Source organism: Zingiber officinale, unplaced genomic scaffold (genome assembly GCF_018446385.1).
Source record: "Zingiber officinale cultivar Zhangliang unplaced genomic scaffold, Zo_v1.1 ctg169, whole genome shotgun sequence".
Classification (NCBI taxonomy): domain Eukaryota; kingdom Viridiplantae; phylum Streptophyta; class Magnoliopsida; order Zingiberales; family Zingiberaceae; genus Zingiber; species Zingiber officinale.
The window spans coordinates 63,895-80,846 of NW_024589859.1; the positions used below are offsets into that span (position 1 = coordinate 63,895).

The 16,952-nt window shown below is 40.2% G+C and overlaps 1 non-coding gene across 1 annotated transcript; it reads left to right on the forward strand.

Moving 5' to 3' along the window:
• The first annotated feature begins 8,629 nt into the window (after window positions 1-8,629).
• Window positions 8,630-8,735, forward strand: LOC122036537. Its single transcript, XR_006127404.1, has one exon. It is a non-coding gene; the product is annotated as a small nucleolar RNA R71 (small nucleolar RNA).
• Window positions 8,736-16,952: the final 8,217 nt, after the last annotated feature.

Here is a 16,952-nt window from a genome sequence, read left to right on the forward strand (position 1 = left end):
GGCTGAGAGGAGGAGGTGTATGATCGTGTGATTCCACACGGCCGTGTCACCTTGGCCGAGAGAAGTGTTGGAATGTATACTAAAAGCCTAGCTTTTTGTATAAACATTTATTTAGAAATAAGAACATTGGTCAAATGTCTACATTTATATGCTAAGTGTAGTTGTTCAATTAATTTATATTGTAGATAACATGGTGTATGGTGTCACACACAGAAGATCATGTTATCAGTTCCTTATAAATTATAAATAGTATCTCATGACTAAGATGGATAGGAACAAACCATTGGAATAGTCGTTGTGTAATTTGGTATTAGTTTATCTTGACTATAAAATTACACTAGTATACTCTGAGTGTATTGAGCAGGACCATTTAAGGTAAGTTCTTTTTATACTGACTGTATAAAAGAATAATACTTTTGTTATTATGGAAGTGTGTGCTCTTAATCATGATATAATAACAAGCACATATACTCAATATTCATTTCTTTAATTTATCAAAGGGTGCGATTTAGTTCGATAAATCAATAGGCCCGATAAGTTGGGAAATGATATTATTTATATGGTGTGTTGTTGATTATAGAATGAAACTTTGTCCTAGTAATCTAGGTTGATAATGCCCCCAAGAGGAGCTAATAAGGATTGTCATGTAAACCCTGCAGGTGGACTTAGTCCAACATGACGATAAGTTGAGTGGTACTACTCTTGGAGCTAGATATTAATTAAGTGAGTTATCAATAACTCATTTAATTAGTGGGCATTCGATATCTTAAACACAGGGAGATTAATACACTCATGATAAGAAGGAGCCCATATAGTAATATGGGATAGGTGAGGTAGTTCAATAATAACTCTTTAGTGGTACTAGTTATTATTGATAAACTCGAGTTGAGTGTTTGGGGCGAACACGGGAAGCTCAAGTTCATCAGGAGACCAAAACCAATTCCTCCTCTCGGTCTCTGTCATAACCTCTTAATTATAAAGTGTTATACCCACCCATACCCACCTTCTTACCCACCTTAAGATGGCCGGCCAAGCTTAGCTTGGAGCCCAAGCTAGGGCCGACCAAACCAAGGTTAGATAGGTCAAGTAGGTGGCCGACCCTAGCTTGAACCCAAGCTTAGGTGGCCGGCCATAATTAAATTAAAAGGGGGTTTTAATTTTTAAAATCTTTCCTTATCTGGAAACAATGGTTTTAAAAGAAAGTTTAAAATTTAAATATTTTCTTTTATAGCTTTCTACAAAAGATTAAGAGAATATTTGATATCTTTCCTTATTTACAGTTAAAAGGAAGATTTTAATTTTTGATAAAACTTTTCTTTTTTGTAACCATCCTCATGGTTTTAAAAGAAAGTTTAAAATTTAAATCTTTCCTTTTATAGTTTTCTACAAAAGATTAAGAGAAAAGTTTGATATCTTTCCTTATTTGAAGTTAAAAGGAAGATTTTAATTTTTGATAAAACTTTCCTTTTTTTGTAACTATCCTCATGATTTTAAAAGAGAGTTTTAAAATTAAATCTTTCTTTTTATAGTTTCTACAAAAGATTAAGAGAAAGGTTTGCTATCTTTCCTTATTTGTAGATAGAAAGGAAGATTTTAATTTTGGAGAAAACTTTCCTTATTGTAATCATCCACATATTTTAATAGAGAGATTTTAATTTATAAAAGTTTCCTTTTATAACCAACCATGAAGGGAATTTTTAAAGAGAAATTTTTATTTTAAAAATTTCTGGAAACAAATTAGGAAGTTTTAATTTTGTGTTTAAAACTTTCCTTGTTTAGAAGAGTTGTAGGGGCCGACCACATTAATAAATAAAAGGAATTTTTAATTAAATTTGCCTTTTCATTGGCAAGGAAATTAAGGAAGTTTTAATTAAAACTTTCCTTATTTGCCAAGACCAAGGAATATAAAAGAGAAGGTAGAGGTGCTGTTACGCTCCGCAAGTGTACGGAAATGTCGCAAGTAATATAAAAGATTATCGTATCCACAGGGACTGGAATAAGCACTAGAAATGTCTCAATGCGAATTAGCTAAACAACTATCCAATCGTTTCAAAAGCAAAGTAAAGGTAAACAAATCTAATATTAGAGATCAACAAACAAGAGTTTAGTGTTTTGGGTTATGATAAAGGGAGATTCTAGGAGTTTCGGTTTCTTTGTAAGATTTCTTGAATGTAAATGGTTCACCAATTCTTATTCCTCAATTGCCAAACATGTAGAAAGTTGCCGGTTTCCTCTTGCAATAGACAACCGGCTAAGGACTGAGAAATGTATCTAAATAGGATTAATGAGACATAAACCTACGTTGTCCTTACACAGAAGCGCACCTATTACTATGCCTTCCTCGGATATCAACATAGAAGCCCACAACTTATTAATCTATAAAGATACAAGAAGCTAATCATAGAATCCATCCTACTCTCTTGAATATTCCTATTTCCTCTTCAAGATTATCTCTCAAACGTCCTTACACGGGCTTGCACCTGTCACGTGGATCCCTCGGATGATCGAGTGAGAGTTTATCTTTACCAAGTCCATAAGAAATCCAAACAATCAATCAAGAATGAGAATTAAGCACAAACCAACATCAATCATTCAAGATCTAATTGATACAAGCAAGAGAATGTCATTGAAACAAGAAAATGGCAAATCCATAAGAGATTACATCAATCCATCATACAAATACTCCCTTATTCCTAGAATACAAGATCTACTCCATGAATCGAGGAAGAAAACCCGAAAGAATAGGGATTACAAGCATTCCTTGAATCCCCAATCCAAGAAAACAAGAAAAGGGGAGAAGAGAAAACTTATCTACGAAGAAGCCTTGTCTTCGGATCCAATCCTCGCTCCGAAGCCGGAATCGTCGAGATCTCCCTTAGAATCGCCCAGAAATCCTCCCAAGAATGGGAGGAAATCACCAAATCTTGCTTTCTCCCAAAGGGGGAGAGATCCCCTTTCAAATCATGAAGGAGGGTTTAAATAGAGGAGGGATTCGGGCGCCACACGGCCCCGTGACACGGCCGTGTGAGATTCACACGGCCATGTCCAGTTCCCTCTCTGCCAAAGCTACACTCCACACGGCCAGAACCCTTCTGCTCTCTGGAAATGATACACGGCCGTGTGGTGCACACGGCCACAGCCTGCTTGGTCTCTGGAAATGCTACACGGCCGTGTGGTGCACACAGCCACAGCCTGCTTGGTCTCTGGAAACCTCACACGGCCGTGTAGATCCACACGGCCATGTAAGGCTTCTGCTCTGGTTGGCTTCAAATCTTGACACGGCCGTGTGAGGTTCACACGGCCATGTCATCTTCCTCTTCTGCTGGTGCCAAAACCCCACACGGCCCGAGCTCCATCCCAGTGCATGGTCGTGTGAGGTACACGGCCTGGTGCTTTCTCCCTTTGTTTCCTCCAAGGCTTGCCCAAAGATGTAAATTCTTCACCAAATCAACTCCTGCGTACAGTAAATGCACAAAAAGCAGATCTCCGAACCAAAAGAGTAAATATGCTAAAAGGAAAGCTGGAAGTATACAAATGCATAGATCAAGCATGCTCAAAGTATGTAAATGTGCGTAAAAACATGCATAAAAGAGTATATAATCTACGCATATCACACCCCCAGACTTAAACCTTTGCTTGTCCTCAAGCAAAATGCTGCAATCTAAATTCATATGTTCTATAACACATTCATAAAACCCAGTGCACTTTCCTAACTCTATCAAAAAGTTTCATTAACAAGCATGATCATGGAAACAAGTAAAGTATGGTTCAAGCATAAGAATCTTGTGCGCAGTGTAAAAGTAACTCAACACCCTTCAAGTTTCAATCCATGTCCTAGTCAAGTCGTCATCAAATTTGAATTCCTAATGTTTCCAGTGAAAGACAAGTAACCAGTGATAGGCACTTACTTACCATTCACTTGGTTCATATTTCTCAACTAACCCAAGGTCTCAAAGGTGTGCTCAATCTCAAGAGAAGCTAAACAGTCATTTCCCCAGTAACCTAACTCGGTCTCAAAGGGGTGACTTGCTAGATTCCACTCATGACAACTGTTTTTTATATCCCTTATTGTGTTTTTTTTTTTTTAAAGTGTTTGCATTGTGCAAAACTTATTCACAAATGTACTTTTAGCACACATGTTGGGATATTTTGATTTTTCCAAATGAGCTTTAATGATTTGAGCCTCATCCAGTAACCAAAATGAAAGTTGAGAGATCACCATGGAAACCAAGTACTAAGCAAACAAGATGAATCATGACTATTTCAATGACATCAACTATTCAAGCATCAAGCACAAGTGTAGTGAAGATAAAATCCTTAAGGTTGAACCAAAACTAAAACTCATCACCATAAGATTCTTAGCTTATTAATGCTTCCCAAGATAGAAAAAAGAACTACACAAAGTTTACTAGTAGCATCATGCGAACATCATGAATCGAGACAATAATCGTGCTAACATTTCACTTGAATCCAAGAAAGCATATAAGTGAAGATTTGATGTTCTCAAAATTTTTTTGCCATGATTATTTCAAAAACAAGCAAAATAAAGCAACAAGCAATGAAAATAAGAACCAACATGAAAGACTAATCAAAAACTAAAAACTGAAAACCAAACTAAACAGTACATAACACCCCCCTAGACTTAAACATTTCATCGTCCCGATGAAATCAGTATGGTGGAGGAGGTGGAGGTGGACGAGGGAAAGGAGGTCTACGACGTGGTTGGCCAATAGGAAAACTAGCAAAACCTGGAATCTCACCCAAGGATCTATGATACTCATATAAAGCATCAACTTGTTGGCTAGTAAGCGTCATACTCTGCATAAAATCTCTCATCCTAGCCTGATCAGTATCATAATCCTGCACAAACTCGGCCACTTGACCTTGAAAATTCCTCGTAAACTGAAAATGATTTTGTACCTCCCTAAACTGATCATCAGATAAAGAGAAGCGCCCCTCCAACATTTTTCGTTGGGAATCTTGCTTCTCATGAAGTGATTCTAGAGACGTACGAAAATCTGAAAAATCGAACCTAGAAGATCCCGTGCCATATGCAAAAGAATGCCTAGCAGGCTCCATGAAACTAGAAGGCTGCGTATGTCCAGATGACGAGGGCTCATGATGTGGCTCAGTGTCTCCAGGTATAGAAGGGTTATCCTCAAAATCTAACTCAGAAATTACCCAATTAGCCCGGTTACGAATAGTAGTTCGTTCAGGAAAAGGAAGAGGTAAAGGAGAACCACTCCTCCTAGGAAACGCGAAACCATTCTCATCCCGAACGATCATTTTCATAGCAAGACATGTATCAATGTCAATCATGTCATTACCATGAATTATTTCCAACCCATCAACATCAAGATTTAAATTACAAGCTATTCGGGTAATCAAACCACCAAAAACAATTGATCCCGATGATGCCCTAGCCGATCTCAATAAGGTTTGAACAAAATGAAAACCAGAGTCAAATTCGACCTTATAAAGCATAGCCCATAAAGCATAAAGCTCTATTTTCTTAACCACCCCATCACTCTCTCCCTACCAAAAATAGTTTTACTCATGACTCTATGTAGGTACCTAAAGATGGGGTTTTGCATATGGGAGGCCTTAGCTCTTGAAGGCTCATAAGGTTGATCTAACCCAGTTATTGCATTCCAAAAATGATTCCAATTAAACCTTGGATCAAACCTACGAGGGCTACCGGTGGTTATTCCAAAACAAGAATTAAAGTCACTAAATGCCCATAGAAATTCTTGATTCATTAATCTAAAAGAGATTTTTCCAAAATAATCATCTTCATTAGTAAAATGGACATCCAATGAACTTAAAAATTCCAAAACAAGACGAGGATATGTAGGCAAATGTGTGTACATAATATCACTCCAATCCAAAAACCCAATCATCAAATCTACATCTTCCCTAATTCCAAGCATATCAAGAACAGTTGGGTCCATATATCTAGTACACACTATCTTTCTATTGACAAGAATTGCAAATCTAGTTACTTGATCATCATTTCTGAACACAATATTGAATTCATTGTCATTACCTTCGTTGCGTGAAGTCCTTTTGCCTTTGCCCTTCACTGGTTGTTTTCCTTTGTCTCTTGATGGCTCCTTCTCTTTGTCTCCACTAGATCCACCACCTCCTTTGCGTAATCTCTTCAAAATATTGGACATCTTGATGAGTTTAGATGGGGGAAGAATTATTTAGAGTTGTGGAACTTCAAAGAACAAAACTTCAAAGAACAAAAGATCTTAGGTTAAGAGAACAAAAAGTCCAAGTCTTAGAGAGGAGAAGAATCGGATCTAAGAGATCTTGAGAGATTAGAGAGGAGTTTTTAAGAAATTGGGAGAGAAAGATATGTTTTGGAGAGTTGGGAGTGTGCGGAACACGGCCAAGATCTGGCCGTGTGAGGTAGGAAGTAGACTTTAGTAGTTCTCCTACACGGGCCGTGTAGATCTACACGGCCTCCCCATCTTCCTTCTCTGGATTCCTCGCACGGCCGTGTCTGGGACACGGCCTCTCCATCTTTCCTCTCGGAATTCTTTGCACGGCCGTGTCTATGACACGGCCTATACCTTTTTCCTCTCGGGAGATCCCACACGGCCGTGTCTGGATGACACGGCCTAAACACTTCCCTTCTCTGCAACCTTTGCCTGGCCGTGTATAGCACACGGCCCGACTCTGTTTTGCACCTAACCTGAAAACCGAATCAAAAGAATGCATCAAACTAAAAGAAATTACAATACAAATCAAAACTAACTAAAAGAACCCTTGGGTTGCCTCCCAAGAAGCGCTTGTTTAAGGTCTTTAGCTCGACCAAACTTAATCATTCGCTCCTTTTCCTCGCCCTTGGAGGACAGATATACTTTTCGTTTCCGTTGGGAGATCTTCTCCCAACATCTTCCACCACATTGTCTCCTTCATTTGGTGGCCTTCCATGAGGATGGAAATTCCATTCCTCAAGTTTATAAATGCTTGTCCTGCTACAAGCATTTAAAAGAGACGAGACATGGTTAGAGATATTAGATAAATCATATTCCAACTTTTCCTTACCAATTACCAAAGAAAGCTTATGATTTTTGACATCAATTATAGCTCCAGCTATAGCAAGGAAAGGTCTTCCTAATATGATAGGAATCCTAGGGTCCTCTTCCATGTCCAACACGACAAAATCTGTGGGAATTACATTCCCATCCACCTCTACTGGCACATCCTCTATAATACCCAAAGGGTACCTGCAGGAATGATCGGCAAGTTGAAGTGCCATGGTAGTAAGTTTAATGTTTTTGAGACCTAATTTATTACAAATTGAATAGGGAATGAGGCTAACACTCGCCCCCAAATCACAAAAAGCTTTTTCAAAAACTCTTTTCCTATGTTGCAAGGAATATAAAAGCTCCCTGGGTCCTTCAGTTTTGGAGAAGTGTTCTTCTCAAAAATAGCACTACATTCCTCACTAAGCGCAATGGTCTCGACCTCTCCTCTTCTTCTCTTATTTGACATGAGATCCTTCAGAAATTTGGCAAATCTAGGCATTTGTAGAATAGCATCAATAAGAGGTACCTCTACACAAATTTCCTTAACCTTTTCTAGAAACTTGCCAAATTCTTCATCTTTCTTGAGCATTGTAAGTCTCTGAGGAAAAGGGACAGCTTTGCTCTAATGGTTCAGTGGAAGAGTCTCTTCAACCTCAATGGTACTCTCCCCATTAGCTTGAATCTGATTTGGTATAGGAGGAGAGAGCTCTTCTTCTTTTTGTTTCCCTTTTGAAGCAGTCATTTGGGAGTCTCCCAAGGTCCGTCCGCTCCTAAGCTCAATCCTATTGCAATGCTCCATAGGATTCACATCAGGTTTTCCTGGAAGCTGTCCTGGTGCTCTGGATGATGAGGGAGCTAGTTGGGCAATTTGACTATCCTGGATCTTTTGATGCTTTTCAGAATTATCCATTCTCTGAATGAGCTTTGCTAAATCTTGCTTCATTTCATTCTGATTTGAGATAATTTCTTCAAGCATCTTTTCAACATTTGACTTTGGTAAGCCTTGAGAAGATAGATGTTGAAAATTTTGTTGCCCAGCTTGAAAATTTGGTCTTGCCCCCATAGATGGTCCTTGATCTTGATTGTTTCTGTAAGAAAAATTTGGATGACTCTTCCATCCAGGGTTATAAGTATTTGAGTATGGGTTGTTCTGCCTTTGATTGTAACTCATGATTGCATCGCATTGTTCAAGTTGATTGATTTGTGCAGTGAAAGCTCCTAATGGACATGAGTCATTTGAATGCTCTGAACTCCCACATACTTCACAAGATGTACTAATAGCATTGATCATATTAGCACTAGTCCCCATATTCTCAAATTTCTTTGTAAGAGCATCCAATTTTGCAGACAAAAGAGTGACTGCATCTACATCAAACTTCCTTGATGCTTTAATTGTTGGGTTTACAGAGGGGTAGCCACCACTTCTTTCATTTGCCCATTGATGATGATTTTGTGCTACACTTTCAATGATTTCTTCGGCTTCATCTAAGCTTTTATTCATAAGTGCCCCTCCAGCAGCTGAATCAAGGGACACTTTGGTATGATAATTGATACCATTGTAAAAAGTGTGCAACACTAACCATCTTTCCAACCCATGATGCGGGCATTGTCTGAGCATACTATTATATCTATCCCATGCTTCAAAAAGAGATTCTGAGTCAGTTTGCTTGAAGCTTGCAATTAAATTCCTCATATGAGCTGTTTTGCTTGGTGGATAGAACTTATCAAGAAACTGTTGCTCACACTGCTCCCAAGTGGTGATGCTATTAGGGGCTAAAGAATTCAGCCATTGCTTTGCCCTATCTCTTAGAGAAAACCCAAATAACAGTAATCTAACTGCATCTGAAGGAACTCCATTCATTTTCATGGTCCCACATATTTCATAAAAGACCTCTAAATGTTGATTGGGGTCTTCATGAGGTCCTCCACCAAATTGGTTCTGCTGCACCATAGATATGATTGCGGGTTTGATCTCAAAGTTATTAGCCTCCACTGAAGGTCTTGAAATACTAGATCGGAAACCTCTTGCATAGGGTGCTGCATAGTCCTTGAGTGGTCTATTTGCCATGCTCAAATGTTCCTGTTCTTCAATTTGCCTTTGCAGAATTCTTCTTTTATGGAAAGTTCTATCAATCTCAGGGTCGAAAGGAAAGAATTCCCCTGCAAAGTTAGATCTTCGCATACACAAGAACAAGATAACAATTGACAATTCAACAAAAAGGAAAAATAAAAGAATCAAAAATGCAGAATTGAATTTGTACACAAAGAATTAGCAAGAAGTGAAAGTTATACAAGAAAGTAAAAAAAATAGAAATCTAATGATTAGTTACAACTATGCAATATGAAAGGAAAACAAATGTTATGTTTAGTCTAGCTCAATTGATAATTCCTAATGTTATAGCGCAGTCCCCGGCAACGACGCCAAAAACTTGTTACGGTCTGCAAGTGTACGGAAATGTCGCAAGTAATATAAAAGATTATCGTATCCACAGGGACTGGAATAAGCATTAGAAATGTCTCAATGCGAATTAGCTAAACAACTATCCAATCGTTTCAAAAGCAAAGTAAAGGTAAACAAATCTAATATTAGAGATCAACAAACAAGAGTTTAGTGTTTTGGGTTATGATAAAGGGAGATTCTAGGAGTTTCGGTTTCTTTGTAAGATTTCTTGAATGTAAATGGTTCACCAATTCTTATTCCTCAATTGCCAAACATGTAGAAAGTTGCCGGTTCCCTCTTGCAATAGACAACCGGCTAAGGACTGAGAAATGTATCTAAATAGGATTAATGAGACATGAACCTACGTTGTCCTTACACAGAAGCGCACCTATTACTATGCCTTCCTCGGATATCAACATAGAAGCCCACAACTTATTAATCTATAAAGATACAAGAAGCTAATCATAGAATCCATCCTACTCTCTTGAATATTCCTATTTCCTCTTCAAGATTATCTCTCAAACGTCCTTACACGGGCTTGCACCTGTCACGTGGATCCCTCGGATGATCGAGTGAGAGTTTATCTTTACCTAGTCCATAAGAAATCCAAACAATCAATCAAGAATGAGAATTAAGCACAAACCAACATCAATCATTCAAGATCTAATTGATACAAGCAAGATAATGTCATTGAAACAAGAAAATGGCAAATCCATAAGAGATTACATCAATCCATCATACAAATACTCCCTTATTCCTAGAATATAAGATCTACTCCATGAATCGAGGAAGAAAACCCGAAAGAATAGGGATTACAAGCATTCCTTGAATCCCCAATCCAAGAAAACAAGAAAAGGGGAGAAGAGAAAACTTATCTACGAAGAAGCCTTGTCTTCGGATCCAATCCTCGCTCCGAAGCCGGAATCGTCGAGATCTCCCTTAGAATCGCCCAGAAATCCTCCCAAGAATGGGAGGAAACCACCAAATCTTGCTTTCTCCCAAAGGGGGAGAGATCCCCTTTCAAATCATGAAGGAGGGTTTAAATAGAGGAGGGATTCGGGCGCCACACGGCCCCGTGACACGGCCGTGTGAGATTCACACGGCAATATCCAGTTCCCTCTCTGCCTAACCTGCACGGCCGTGTGACTCCACACGGCCAGAACCCTTCTGCTCTCTGGAAATGATACACGGCCGTGTGGTGCACACGACCACAGCCTGCTTGGTCTCTGGAAATGCTACACGGCCGTGTGGTGCACACAGCCACAGCCTGCTTGGTCTCTGGAAACCTCACACGGCCGTGTAGATCCACACGGCCATGTAAGGCTTCTGCTCTGGTTGGCTTCAAATCTTGACACGGCCATGTGAGGTTCACACGGCCATGTCATCTTCCTCTTCTGCTGGTGCCAAAACCCCACACGGCCCGAGCTCCATCCCAGTGCATGGCCGTGTGAGGTACACGGCCTGGTGCTTTCTCCCTTTGTTTCCTCCAAGGCTTGCCCAAAGATGTAAATTCTTCACCAAATCGACTCCTGCGTACAGTAAATGCACAAAAAGCATATCTCCGAACCAAAAGAGTAAATATGCTAAAAGGAAAGCTGGAAGTATACAAATGCATAGATCAAGCATGCTCAAAGTATGTAAATGTGCGTAAAAACATGCATAAAAGAGTATATAATCTACGCACATCAGGTGCCTCACCTCATAACAATTTATCTTCTATTATTCCTCTCTTCCTTGTGGTGGCCGGCCCTCTCTTCTTTCTCTTCCCCTATTCTTCTTCTTAAGTGGCCGGCAGCATCATCTTCTTGGAGAGATCTTGGTGGCCAGATTTTGCTTGGAGAAGAAGAAGAGATAGGAGGCATTGTTTCCTAGCATCCCTTGGAGCTTGGTTGGTGGCCGAAGTTCTTCATCTCTAGGAGATTGTTGGTGGCTGAAACTTGCAAGGAGAAGAAGGAGGCTTGGGTGGATTCTCGTCTCGGTAGATCGTCGCCCACACGATGCCCGAGATAAGAAGAGGAATACGGCAGAAGATCGTGAGGTCTATAAGCTACAAAAGGTATAACTAATTATTAGTTTTCGGATCATAACTAGTTCATCCTTTTGTTTAGATCTTGAAATACCAAACACAAGAGGCTAACGTTTCTAGGTTTCGAATTTATGATTCGAGTTTGTGTTTCTTTTGTTTTTTCGATCTGGTGATTCGATTGTTCTTAATGGTTAAACCTAGGGTTACTATAAGGAGATTAAATATTGAATTTCGTTGAAAGGCTTTGTCTAGGAAGTGGTGGATGCTCCCACAACCAAGAAGGTCTAGTGCCTCGCCATGTTTAAACTGGAAGCCGGTCTCTAAAATAAATATTTAATCAAATTTGTAACATAGGTGGATTTGGATTAATAATGTCAAGCTTCGTTTGCGATCCAAGGCTAAACTTTTAAGAACAGATAAATTGAATTAGGAATCAATAATGTTAAGTTCTGTTTGTGATTCTAAATTTAATTTCTAAAGAACACAATAGGTTGTTAGGAATGGTTCAGGACTTGTACAAAATTTTTGTACAGGGGAACCCGTACGATATTCTGAGTAGCAACCAACAGGAAGGAGGCGCATGACCGTATGATTCTATGTAATGCCCCGCCTCCTACTGATTAAGCTGTAAGGCCGGGGGTTACTTACATTGTGCTAAACTGAACTATAAGGTGCGGAAAGCTGTACTAGTTAAAATCTCACTCTGCTAATGACTAGTAAAATCTATAACTTGTGTTCAAAATACCTTGTCATTGTTGTACATACACTAAAGAATGGGACCTAAACTTTCCATTTGATCAAAAAGCTGAAATCAGACATTTCTAGCTGAAATCAGACTTTCCAATCGATCGGCTGATCGATTGGAGTTATTTGATCGATCCACTGATCGATTCAACGTGCTACTGTGCACGGAGGTCAATTCTGGATCGATCGGATGATCGATCCAGCCTGGCCAATCGATCCGATAATCGACTCAGAGGCTCTCTGTTCGCGGAATTAAATTCCCTGATCGATCGGATGATCGATCCATGGCCAATCGATCAGCTGATCGATTCAACAGCTCACTGTTCGCGACAGATCACTTCCCAATCGATCAGCTGATCGATTGGGGACCCTCCAATCGATCGGCTGATCGATTGGAGCTCTAATTTCTGCTGCATTTCAAAAATTTCATGTACAACATGAATGTATCAACTAATAAACACTAAACTCTTACTAAGCATGTCATGATTCATAACTTACCGACTAACATCAAGGTAACTAGAAGTCAAGGCATAACCTAATGCATACCTTCACGATTCATAACATTTAGACATTCAAAAGATGCAGAAAATAAACTATAAGGAGTTCTAATCCTTTGACTTGCTGGTCTCCAAGGTCTTTATTCCAAGTTCCTTTTCACACACATCTTATCGTATTGCCCTCCAGCCTCCGCTAATCCATCTTCCCTTTACCTTTATCTGCAGTATAAGGAAAATGAAACTATAAGCTTGGGAGTTTAGTAAGAACCATCTACCTCACAAAACATGCATTCGAAAAAATCATGCTTTCAAAAGATGCTATTTGAAATACATGCTGATGATCATGCTGAAAATGCTAAAACATGGCATATGGACATACAAGTCATAACAATCAAAGACTGAACATGAAGCTATTTGTTATATCAATAAGAAAACTAAATTGAAGCTGAGCTGTATCCACATATCTGGGTTGTGAAGTTTGAAAACTATTTTCATAAATAGATAAAAATACTAATCATGCTGCTGATGGGCCCAGCAATTGTACTTGCTATGCGCGCATCCCTAACTAGATCCGAGGTAGCTAGTCCCGAATCTAGTAGGGTTTACTATGTTATGTAAACCTAGGGATGACTATGGGAGCCCAACCCAAGGACAACTAAGAGTCCAGTACAGTGCCACTGATAAAGTAAAATACTGATTCATAAGCTAGTTTATCTTATCTTGTTCTGGATAGGTTATTTGAACCTAGAGCTAGGTTATCTAAACCTAGAGGCGACTATGGGAGCCCACCCATTGGACCGTAGTCCCATATAACTGAAACAAGATTAAGCATGCTATTTAAAATGCTTCTATGGCATTTAACTGAGTCATAAAAAAAACCTATTGTATCATATAACTGCACGAGTTATTTTATCGAGCACTTGGTGTGCTCTAACTCTCCTCAACTTGATAATCATGCATGTGGCTGAACTAAAAGCATAAAAATGCACGATTAACTACTTATACTGCAGGTGAGGGGTTACTTACTTCCTGCGCTATGTTTCTTACAATTCCGATCGCTAGGTTTCCGGAGAAGAAGGTCTCTTCGGCGATCTTCTTACGTCAACGTGTTCTTCTCACGGAGAGGAGCGTCCTCGTATCGGAGTTGTCGCTGGAAGGTGCTCCTACAGCCCTAGGGATGGAACCCTAGTTCTCTTGGGCTTGGGCGCCGAGAGGGTGAGGATGAGGGAGGGCGGCGTCGGGTGAGGGTGAGGGATAACAGGAGTTGTCGATCAAATATATCCTAAATCCTCACTTAAATTCCCTATTTATAGTAAGTGATTAATGTGACCCAACTCAATCATAAATATAATTTCTCTCCTCTTCTTTCAACACACCCCTGCTGGGGCCCCCTGGTTACTAGAGTCAACCTATAAGTCATAGAGTCCATAGGTTGCGGGTTCAATTCCTGCTTAGGCTGTTTTACATTTTTATTTAATTTTTGCTACTTCTGCTACTCCAAAAATTTTATAAAAATATTCTAAAATTCCATAAAAATAATAGAATATTTCTAAAATTGATTTGAAAATTTTCGGGCATTACAATCCCCCATGCCTTATAAAAAGTTCATCCTCGAACTTAGAATAACTCTGGGTACTTCTGTCTCATACTAGCTTCTGTCTCCCAAGTCGTCTCTTCTGCTGTGTGATTTTGCCATATGACTTTTACTAATGGTACCTCCTTGTTTCGGTAGTTATTAATTGCTCGATCTACTATCTGAATAGGCCGACCGTCATAGCTGAGGTCTTCGCGGACTTGTACCAACTGAGGCTCAATCACCTGGGTGGCATCTAGGATATGCTTCTTCAGCATAGAGACATGAAATACGTTATGGATAGCTGACATCTCCTGGGATAGCTCTAGCTCATATGCTACCTTGCCAACTCTTCTAGTGATAAGGTATGTTCCCACATATCCGGGACTTAATTTTCCCTTCTTCCTAAAACGCATTACTCCCTTCATGGGAGCCACTCGGAGAAATACCATATCTCCAACTGAAAACTCTAAGGGTCGGCGCCGTGTATCAGCATAGCTTTTCTGGCGGCTCTGAGCTGTCTCTATCCTCTAGCGGATCTGCTGTATGGCTGCTGTGGTATCTGCTACTAGATCTGTCTGAAGTTCTAGTTCTTTCTGTTCACCACTTTCATACCAACAGATTGAAGATCTACACCTCCGCCCGTAGAGAGCCTCGTAGGGTGTCATGCCGATAGTGGCCTGATAGCTATTGTTGTATGCAAATTTTGTTAAGCACAGATATTTGCACCAACTTCCCTTGAAGCCTAGGGCACATGCTCGGAGCATATCCTCGAGTACCTGATTTACTCGCTCCGTTTGACCATCTGTCTGAGGATGGAAAGTTGTGCTAAACTTTAACCTGGTGCCCAATGCTGACTGTACACACTCCCAGAAGTGTGACGTGAATCTACTGTCTCTGTCTGATATAATGGTTCGTGGGACTCCATGCAGTCTGACAATCTTCTTGAGATACAACTGAGCCAGCTGTTCCATGGAGTAGGATATCCTGATAGCTAAGAAGTGGGCTGATTTAGTCAATCTGTCGACTATTACCTAAATGGTATCAAAACCATTCGTGGTCTTGGGTAATCCCACTATGAAATCCATAGAAATATCCTCCCACTTTCATTCTGGAATCTGAATAGGCTGCAGAACTCCTCCTGGTCTCTGGTGTTCTGCCTTGACTCTCTGACAGGTCAGACAAGTACTGACATATCTAGCGATGTCTCTTTTCATCCCAGGCCACCAAAAACGTTTCTTTAGGTCTTGGTGCATCTTAGTGGAACCAGGATGCATCGCATAAGGAGTCTTGTGAGCCTCATCTAGGATCTTCCTCCGTAGTTCCTCCTGATCCAGAATGCATAGTCTGTCACCGAAATACAATACCCCACTATCAGATACTCTGAACTCTCCACTTTCTGATTCTGCTAACCCTTGCTTGATTTTATGAATTTCAAGGTCCTGATCCTGAGCTGTCTGGATGTCACCAAGCAGGGTAGATGCTAAGGTCATAGTAGAGAGCTATCCAACTATAAGTTCGAGACCAAAATCTGTAATTTCCTTCTGTAGGGGCGGTGACAAGGCTGCTAAGGATAGTAAGGTGGCACTGGACTTCCTGCTAAGTGTGTCTGCCACCTTATTGGTTTTTCCTGGGTGGTAGAGGATGTCTATGTCATAGTCCTTGACCAGCTTGAGCCATCTGCGCTGCCGCATATTCAGATCCTTCTGGGTGAAGAAGTACTTCAGACTCTGATGATCTGTATACACTCTACACTGAGCTCCATACAAGTAATGTCTCTAAATTTTGAGGGCGAAGACAACTGCTGCAAGCTCAAGGTCATGAGTAGGGTAGTTCCTCTCATAATCCTTGAGTTGTCTGGAGGCATAGGCGATCACCCTGCCATTTTGCATCAGTACTGCTCCTAGTCCCAATTTAAAAGCTGTCTGTGTTTTCTGGCAGACTCAGAATGGGAGCACTGGTCAACCTTCTTTTTAGCTCGATGAAACTGTTCTCACAGTCCTCTGTCCACTGAAATTTTCTGTTCTTCCTGGTGAGAGTTGTCAGTGGGGAGGCTATCCTAGAGAAATCCTCTACAAATTTTCTGTAGTAGCCTGCTAGTCCCAGAAAGCTTCTGATTTCACTGGCGTTCTTAGGTCTTTTCCAGTTACTCACAGCCTCTATTTTACTGGGGTCTACCATGATACCATCCTTGGAGATGATGTGACCCAGGAAGTGTTGGTTAGTCCTAAGAAAATCGTACCGGTTCTACTGTACAAAATTTTTTTGTACAAGTGTCGAACCTTTCCTTAAATAACCTATTGTGTTCTTTAGAAGTTAAATTAGGAATCGCAGACGAAACTTAACATCATTGATTCCAAATTTAACTTATCTGTTCTTAATGGTTTAGATTTGAATCGCAAGCGGAACTTAATGTTGGGTTTTTCGGGCCACGAAAATCGCTTTTCGCATCGCGGAAATCCCGAAACCCCCGCCACCGGATCCGTGCGAAGATAAAACTTTCGAAAAATTACGAGTACGAGTTTCTAAACCTCGATCTACAGTAGATCTACAAAGGAGAAGGAATATACCCTTGATGCGAAGCCCTTCGCAATCCCGCTTGTCCTCGGTTCGCCGGATCTCGAAAGTGTCA